Source organism: Pituophis catenifer, unplaced genomic scaffold, assembly GCF_029215685.1.
Source record: "Pituophis catenifer annectens isolate HBS135680 unplaced genomic scaffold, rPitCat1.0.hap2 SCAF_2, whole genome shotgun sequence".
NCBI classification, from domain to species: domain Eukaryota; kingdom Metazoa; phylum Chordata; class Lepidosauria; order Squamata; family Colubridae; genus Pituophis; species Pituophis catenifer.
In genome coordinates this window covers 84718649-84726889 of record NW_027256882.1, presented here as the reverse complement: position 1 = coordinate 84726889, position 8241 = coordinate 84718649, and positions in this window count along the sequence as shown.

Here is an 8241-nt window from a genome sequence, read left to right as displayed (position 1 = left end):
AAATAAAAGATTGTCTGCTAAAATTATAGAAGCAGATGAAGGTGGTAGGTTTATCGCAATTGAATTGCATACGGCAAACGGTCAAATTCTTCTGATTGGAATTTATGCTCCGAACCAACAACAGGATCATTTTTATAAGACTTTACATAATAAAATATTGCAATGGGACTACAGATCTATTTTAATAATGGGAGATTGGAATGGAGTAATTGATTCTAAACTAGATAAAAAGAGTATGGCGAAAGTAAGGATCAGACTACCACAGACTTTTTTTGATATGAAAGAAGATTTGGAATTAAAAGATATTTGGAGAATTTATAACCCAAAAGAATTGGACTATACTTTTTTCTCTGATAGACATAGATCTTTTTCCAGGATTGATTTTATTTTGTTATCGGACGATTTACTTGTTAAAACAAAAAGAACAAAGATATTTCCAAGAACTTTAACTGATCATAGTTCTGGATAGAATTTCTATATGGATAGAAATTGAGATGGGAAAGACTGAGAGAAGGTCATGGAGATTAAATGAAAATTTGTTTAGATATGAAAAAAATATAACAGAACTTAAAAAACAGATGAAAGAATTTTTTGAGATGAACTTGAATAAGGGCACCCCAATTGAAATTGTATGGGATGCGAGTAAAGCGTATATGAGAGGGGTACTCATTTATATGAACTCTAAACACAAACAGAATCGACAAAAGAAAAGACTCGAATTGGAAGTAGAAATAAAGAATAAGGAACAGCTACTCATTAAAAACCCAACAGATGAAAGAATATCTGGTGCTATAAAACTTTTGAAAGATCAATTTCAAATGCTCTTGGCGGAGCAAGCTGCAACAAACTTACAATATGCGAAACATAATACGTTTTGTAATGCTAATAAACCGGGAAGATGGTTGGCCTACACTTTAAGGAAGAAGCAGAGTTTACGGACTATTGAGAGTATTGATATTGGAGGGAAAGAAATTTCTCAACAAAAACTGATTAAAGAAGTTTTTGTAGACTACTACACTAAATTATATGCTAAAGATGATATACAGAATGGACTTATAGAAAAATATCTAGAAGAGAAAAGAGTCTCAAAAATTACTAGCCAACAAAAAGAAAGAATGAACTATCCTATAACAGTTGAGGAAATAATCGCAGCAATTAAACAATTGAAAACACAAATTTTTAACAAATATTCTAACATCTTAATCTAAGTATTCACCTTATTATTTTATCACCACAAATCTTAATTTTCAAATAAACACAACTCTATTTTTATTTCCATTTATAAATCAAATTTCTAACTATACTCCTTCATCCCTAGACCCATTTCATCAAATCTTTAAATCTTAAACTCTATTAACTTACATCTAATTTTCTTAAACTTATTATCAATTACCCTTTTCATTTTACACAGAATCATTTCATACTCATCTCGCTTCATTTTAATTATCTTCCAACATATTCTTCTTCACCCCATATCTATTGTTTCATCTATTATTTTGGCTGATTCGCAGCATATTTTATTTTAGCTGTTTTCCAGTGTATTCTCCTTCATACTTCTAACTATTGTTTGGCTGATTCCCAGCGTATTTTGTTTTGGCTGTTTTCCGGCAGGCCTGGGGCCGTTGATCTCGCTTTGCGATCTGGCGAGATCCGGCCATGAATGGTGTGAATGCATTCTAAGGTTTTTAATGTTTTTTAATCTTTTAAATGTTTTTAGAATGGTTTTTTTTTTAAAAAAATGTATTGTGAGCCACCCTGGGTCTCCGGAGAGGGGCGGCATATAAATGTAATAAGTAATAATAAATAATAATAAATAATTCTCCTCCATACCTCCAACTATTGTTTGGCTGATTCCCAGCATATTTTGTTTTGGCTGTTTCCAGCATATTCTCCTCTATACTTTATTTATTTATTATTATTTATTAATCAAATTTCTATACCGCCCTACTCCCGAAGGACTCAGGGCGGTGAACAGCCAAGATAAAATACAAGTAATACAAATATTAAAAAATCCCTTAAAATTATTAAATATTTTGGCCAAAACACAGATTAAAACACCCAATTTATAAAATCACAAATTAAAATTTTTTTAAAGGAGAGTTAGGCCAGGCCAGCCTGCTGAAATAAAAAAGTTTTGAGAGCACGACGAAACGTGCGCAGGTCCGGGATCCTCTGTATCTCTGGGGGGGAGCTCGTTCCAGATGGTAGGTGCCCCCACAGAGAAGGCTCTCCCCCTAGGGGCCGCCAGTCGACACTGTTTGGCCGACGGCACCCTGAGGAGCCCCTCTCTATGGGAGCGTACTGGTCAGTGAGAGGCTATTGGTAGCAGAAGGTGGTCTCGTAAATACCCCGGTCCGATGCCATGGAGCGCTCTAAAGGTGGTAACCAAAACCTTGAAGCGCACCCGGAAGACCACCGAGAGCCAGTGCAGCTCGCGCAGGAGGGGGTCACATGGGAGCGCCACGTTGCTCCCATAACCACCCGCGCGGCCGCATTCTGGACCAGCTGGAGCCTCCAAGTGCTCCTCAAGGGGAGCCCCATGTAGAGAGCATTGCAGTAGTCCAGACGGGAAGTAACGAGACATGAGTGACCGTATTTAACGAGTCCCGATCCAGAAAGGGACGCAACTGGCGAATCAGGCGGACCTGATAAAAAGTCCCCCTGGCCACGGCCGTCATGTGCTCTTCTAAAGACAACCGTGAGTCCAGGAGGACACCCAAGTTGCGAACCCTCTCCGTGGGGGCCAATGACTCGCCCCCAATAGTCAGTGATGGCACCAACTGACTATATCGGGATGTCGGAAACCACAGCCACTCGGTCTTGGATGGGTTGAGCCTGAGTCTGTTTCTCCCCATCCAGTTATTGTTTGGCTGGTTCCCAGCATATTTTCCTCCACACCTACTTCTATAGCTGCTTTTCAGCATATTCTCCTCCATATCTCCAACTATTGTTTAGCTAATTTTCAATGTGTTTATCTGTTATTTCACTGTTTCCCAACATATTCTTCCTGGGTGATTCCCAACATATTTCTAAATGTTAACCATTTCCAACATACATTAAGCTCAATCTTAATTTACTACTTAAGTCTGTGTATCTTATTTTACCATCCAACAATACACTAAACATTAATATTTAATCATATTTACTATTCTCTATTTTGTTTACTAATAAATTTTCTTAGGTTTATCTTATATTCGTGTATGCTCTTATTCTTCTATAAAAATATCATTTTTATCCACCTTTGCATTAATTTTCTATTTTAATTACCTTATTTTATTTTCCATCTTTGTTATTCTATAAGCACCTCCTGTTGAAATTCAGAATTCATTTAAATATAACATTTCCATTTTCAATCAAACTATTTTATATTCTTATTTCAAAACCAAGTATATTTTATTTCTTCATTTCCTTATCTGTCCATAGATATTCCATTTCAAATTCAGTGTTGCCAAATTTAAAACTCTATATGTCATTTTAATTCTTTAGTTGCTTCTATTCCATGCAAAATCCGTCAGCTTTCCTTCTTTTGTTCCTGTGCCAATGCTTCAATTTTAATAGTTCCGCTATAATTCTTCTTTCTTTCCACCAATAAAACCACCCGTAGACAGAATAGGAATCCCCCAAAACCAAAAACCCTTGATTATTTTCAAAGTAATTCAGAGTAAACGATAAATCACATTGTTTCTTTTTCGAACGGAAGGTGACTCTCTGCAATCAACACTTTCCCTTAGTCATGGCAATCTCCATTTTGTTTCAATTATGTAGCCATCCGTTTGTCTCTCCTCTTCTAAATTTTAAAGGTGTTGAATCCCTATTTGTCCCTTTCCCCCCTCCCCTTCTCCAAACATCAAGTCAGTTCCAATTTAAAAAATTTCCCCCAATTTTTCTAGCGTATCTCAATGTTCAATGATCTATATTAAGATAAATTCATTAATGGGTCTTTACCTCCTGTAATTGCTTTACTAACTCTTCTTGCCCCACAAATCCACAGCCGCTGTTTAAGGCTAGGGGTCTTACTTATAAAAATCCATACTTTAACGTTGTTTCTCACCTGGGTTGGTGTCACTCACCCGGCTTCAAAGCACATTGTTCTTTTCTTCTTTCCTCCTGCACATTTCTTTTTTCGGTTTGTCCCAGCTTCATGGCAGCTGCTATGGTGCCGCACCTCGCCTCCAACTCACAGAGGGTTCCCTCCGACCTCCGAGGAACTTGCCTGTTCCTCTTGGTCGTCCGAGGCGACCCTCTTCTCCCCCCGTCCCTGCAAGATGGGTTCGGTTCAAAGACCCATCGACGGTGGTTTGGCAGCTGGGGTTTTCGCGGGACTCATCAGAGCCTGCTATTTCCCCGACTGTCTCGCCGCGACGCTAAATCGGAAGTCAAGTCAGTGCTAATTTCTGATAACTGCCTGGACAGGTTCCTCCAGTCTTCTTGGAAAGATTTTTGAAAGTGATTTGCCACTGCCTGCTTCCTTGGGCTGAAAGAGAGTGACTGGCCCAAGATCACCCAGCTGGCTTTGTGCCCAAGGCGGCACTAGAACTTACTGTCTCCCAGCTTCTAGCCTGGTGCTTAACCACTAAACTAAACTGGGTCTCTTTTGGCTGAAGAATTCTTAGAGTTGAAGTCCACTCCTCTTTAATTGTTGTGGTTGAGAAACACCGGTGTAGAGCATTTGGAAGAGGTGCATCACAACAAATGTTTGTGTGAGCAAAATTACTCTTGCTGAAGGACTAAAGTAGCTGTGTTTACTGGACAGTTCATGCAGTGTTTTCCAAGCTGTCCTTGGCTGTGGGCTTCACAAGACAATTCTTGCATTGTTGCTGGTGAAGTGGCTGTGCATGCATACACACCAACAGATGTTTTGAACCTTTCAAAGGGCATGACTATTTTAATTATTTGAGGCGGGCTGTGTTGCATTAGTTAACACACATGGCAGAACACCTCTTTGTAATGTTTTGTACTGTATTAATCAATTTACAAGATAACTCACTACATCACGTCTCATGTGCTCAGATGACCTCTGTGTCTATTTGATTTGCTAGGGAAGGTCAGATAATCTTTCAGGTAGAGCAGTGTTTCTCAATCTTGGCAACTTTAAAATGGGTGGACTTCAACACTCCAAATTCCCCTGCCCAAATGCTGGCTAAGGAATTATGGAAATTAAGGCCCACCCATCTTAAAGTTGCCAAGATTGGGAAACACTGACTTAGAAGAGGATGCCTTCAGATAAAGGACTGTACTTTTAATTCGGACAGACACAAAAACCTTCCAACCAGGGGTGAAATCCAGCAGGTGCTGACAGGTTTTGGAGAACTGGTAGCGAAAATTTTGAGTAGTTCGGAGAACTGGGCAAATACCACCTCTGGCTGGCCCCAAAGTGGGGTGGGAATGGAGATTTTGCAATATCCTTCCCCCAGGAATGGGGAGGGAATGGGGATTTTGCAGTATCCTTCCCCTGGAGTGGGGTGGGAATGGAGATGTTGCAGTATCCTTCCCCTGCCACGCCCACAGAACTGGTAGTAAAAAAATTTGGATTTCACCACTGCTCCCAACATACCAAGACAATAAGACTTTTTTATTTCATCAAGCTGGCCTGGCCTAAATCTTCTCCCCTTTTTAAATGTAAATTTTAATTTGTTTTAAATTATGGGGTATTTTAAATTCAGCCAAATTATTTAATTTGTTTTTAATTTATTTTAAATTTTTGTATTTATGTGTTTTATCTTGTGGCTGTTCACCGCCCTGAGTCCTTCGGGAGAAGGGTGGTATAGAAATTTAATAAAATAAATAAATAAATAAATAAATAAATAAATAAATAAATAAATAAATAAATAAATAAATAAATAAATAAATAAATAAGGAACAGCATTAGACTATCCCTCCCCTCCCCACCATTGGCTATCCTCCATGACTACTATAATTCTATTTCTCAGCAGGTATGCAACAATAATGAATGGGCTTTTATCTGTATGCACTGACAGAATCTCAGAAAATTATTAATTTCAAATATTAATTTTCTGTTACAAAAAGCTATCTTACATTTACCTTTGCTTTTTTGCATAGTCAGATTGCTGCCCAATTTTTCCATAAAAAGGAGCAGAAAAACAACTACCATTCTTCACATAGGCTCTCTTTTTAATTAAACCTGGAAACCTGGAATTATTTTTTATCTGTGCACAGAAGCTGCCTCCTTCTGTACATTCTTCCCAAGCCCAAGGAAGGCAAAAGGAGACGTACTACCTGGAGGAATTATTTGTGTGAAGCAGAATCACAAAAACAATAATAAAGGGACAAAACTTAATAAACGTCTTTAAGGTGAGAAATAAGGGATAAAAGGGAGAGCAGACAACATTAATTTACCACCATTACCACCATTTACCATTGATTTTAAAGCTGGCTTTTTATATTGCAAATATTAACCCTAACTAATCTAATTTTAAAGGAAATCTAATAAGTCCTCTATAAACGTTAACATCCTATACTGCAGTTTTTTCCATTTAATTGGTCAAAGTACTTTGAATACTAACAGCAAAACTGTTATGTTTACAATCTTTTCATTTCTCTGTTTTAAGCTGTCTGAAGGAGCCCCATGGCGAAATAGATGGCAAATAAATTTAACAAACCAATAAATAAATATTGAAAATTGGTGTCTTCCAAAGATTATAGATATAGAATAACTATCTGACAACTGAGCCTGGGGCCTTGCAATAATTCTTTCTCTGGCATTCGGCATTCTTATAAAAAGTCAAGAATCTCACTTACAAGCCCTTGTATTTGCTGTAAACTAATACTTCTAAAAAGGTTCTACAAAGACAAATAGTAGCTTCTACAAAGGAAAAGAGAGGGAGGGAGAGGGAGAGATCCTAGATTGATTTATTCCACTATTTTGAAAACAACTGCTTGCAGTCAATTTCTCGTGTGGCTTGGTAGGCTGCATTTGGCCAATGTTTAGAAGCCATTTGGTCTGAACCCAAGTTCCTTGTTTCTTTCCTTGCCTGTTCCAATCTTAAAAATAATATCCTCAATGACTTACCTTCTATATAAAGGCTCAGCTTCGATGTTTAGTGGCTAACAGATTTCTGTACCTTATGAATCTCTCAGCCTCACCTCAAAGAGGATGTCTTGCATTGAGAAAAGATGATGGAAAGGTATGACAGCACTCTTCAAATATTTTACATTAAAGAAGTATCAATGTTTGTTTTCTGTTCTGTTCTCAAATACAGATCACAGAATAATAGATTTAAGATATAAAAAGTGAGATCCCAACTCATTAATTGCAAAAGCTTTATAATAGAAAGAACGTGGAATGAAGACAGTGGAATGAATTACTCAGAATGGTGAGGGGACCCCTTTCATTACATGTATTCAGAGATTAGGCAACCTTTTCTCTGGAAAAAGGCACAAGATTGGTTAGGTTAATAATTTTAAACTGCTATCCTATCCTTATTTGGAGGGAAGCTTCACTGAACCCAATGGAACATTTCTGGGAAAAGATAACATTTGCAGGCTATAATCTTTAAAGAATGTCATGTTTCATATATTTGTATAATACAGCATATACCTCTTTTATTTCTACCACAATCCATACGTCTCTTCCAGAAAATCAGATCCTCTGTTTTATACCAGATAGTTTTTTATCACAAATGAACAAAAGCTTATTTCTTTGCATTTTCTTGACACTATGTTATTTTAACTACAAGATATATTTTTATTAGATGGTAGAGAAAAACTGCAAGAAAAACAATTAGTGCATACAAAACTAAGAACCAAGTCACTCTTCACTGAAACCTTGCAACCAACCTGGTTCTTGCTAGGAGCTTACCCCAATCTCGCTGAGTAAGGCCCATCTGATTCCACACAGAATTCTGTCATACTTTCTGGTCTAGAATTTGGAGCCGGGGGGCTGGGTTGGGTGAGGAGAAGTATTGGGCATTCTAAAATTCATAATTCTTGCAAGTATCGGTGATAAAGTTATTATTCATTTTAAATTTTTAAATTAGCAAATTTCCTATTTAGTTTAATACACTGCATAAACTATACAGCTTCTGCAAACTGATGCTTCGTAAATGTGTAAAGTTTCCATTTCCATAATCTTGCACAATGACCATGTTAAGCATGGGTTTGTGGAGCCCAACACTTCTGGAAGATCATTAGACAGGAAACAGCTGAGCTCAGGTATGAATGCCAACCTCTGCAAAAACCTTAATGGATTGCCTATAATTATCTGTATTTTAAATATGAATG